The sequence below is a fragment of the Meleagris gallopavo genome, unplaced genomic scaffold (assembly GCF_000146605.3).
Source record: "Meleagris gallopavo isolate NT-WF06-2002-E0010 breed Aviagen turkey brand Nicholas breeding stock unplaced genomic scaffold, Turkey_5.1 ChrUn_random_7180001860427, whole genome shotgun sequence".
Lineage (NCBI taxonomy): Eukaryota > Metazoa > Chordata > Aves > Galliformes > Phasianidae > Meleagris > Meleagris gallopavo.
This window is the reverse complement of record NW_011126190.1, coordinates 3,072-4,233: the sequence shown is the minus strand read 5'-3', so window position 1 is coordinate 4,233 and position 1,162 is coordinate 3,072. Positions and strand designations below refer to the sequence as shown.

The 1,162-nt window shown below is 40.3% G+C and overlaps 1 long non-coding RNA gene across 1 annotated transcript; it reads right to left on the bottom strand.

Annotated features, from left to right (window-relative positions):
- Positions 1 to 52: 52 nt before the first annotated feature.
- LOC109364468 lies at positions 53 to 1,118 on the bottom strand. Its single transcript, XR_004162341.1, has 3 exons — positions 513 to 1,118; positions 264 to 420; positions 53 to 157 (listed from the first exon to the last, which is right to left on the bottom strand). It is a non-coding gene; the product is annotated as an uncharacterized LOC109364468 (long non-coding RNA).
- Positions 1,119 to 1,162: the final 44 nt, after the last annotated feature.

Genomic DNA, 1,162 nt, shown 5'->3' with positions numbered 1-1,162 from the left:
TCTATGTCAGACTTCTGGAAATAAAAATAAAATAAAATAAAAATACCATTCTCTCTCTCCTCCTCTCTCCTATTATTTTCTTCTCTAATTTTGTAAACCAGGAGACTTCCCTCCATGCACTTTTTTGCAGTGCTCCAGCTGTTCTTTGCAGAGAACTCTGAAAGCAGGGAAAACAATATTGCATGTAGATCCAGAAATAATTTCTGCAAAGAGACCTCAGAATGCAGCTCCCTCTGCAGAATGTCTTTCTGAGTTTAGTTTACCTGACTGCAATGAAAAGGTGACTGCTGGAGAAGGCTAAGAAATTGTGGTGGTATCACAGTGATAGACAGCTACACTCCAACACTCTGCTGTCTTATGTGGAAAGAAAAGGAGTGGTGAGGAAAGGGGATGGGAGAGGAGGGGAGGAGAAGAGAGGCCCTGTGGAAGAAAAAGGAGAAAACAATTAGTCTCTGCTTCCCATCAGCAAGTGATGTTCAGCTGCATTTTGGGAAGCAGGATACTCATGATACCTTCTTGAGAAGACAAATGCTTTTGTATTTTGAGTATTCTTTTCCTTTTCATCGTCCAGCTTTTATTGTTAAACATGACATCATATGGACAGAATATGCTTTGGTCACGTATTCTGGTGATGTCCCCACCTCAGCTCCTGTCTAATACCAAAAGGAGAGAGGGAGAGACAGCCTTGATGCTGTGCCAGCACTGCTATGCAATAGTCAAACCACTGGTGTGATATCAACACCCATGTTTTACTTGTAAGTCAAAGCACAGCATTAAATACGGTGCTGCAGTGAAAGTTAACTCCATCCCAAGCAGACTCACTACAGAAATCATTCCATGTACATTCCGTGTACGTTCCATGTTACTGCTGCCACTGGATACCTAAACTTTACTTTCAAATACATTTATCTGCTGTGGCCCTGAACTCCTGAATGTGAAGTTCCTTCACTATGCACATCAATCCTACAGTTCCACTAATTTATGGAATAATGAGCACCAGATCATCTAGAGCATACATTTATGGAAAGACTGAATATTGTAATCATTGAAGGAAATGAAGGCTCTAGTTAAGCACTGTATTTCTTATGAGTTAAGTTTTATCTCTCCTAGGCTTAAGGAATTTATAGTAAGTTTAATGAACAATGCTTTCTAGTAGGGGGAA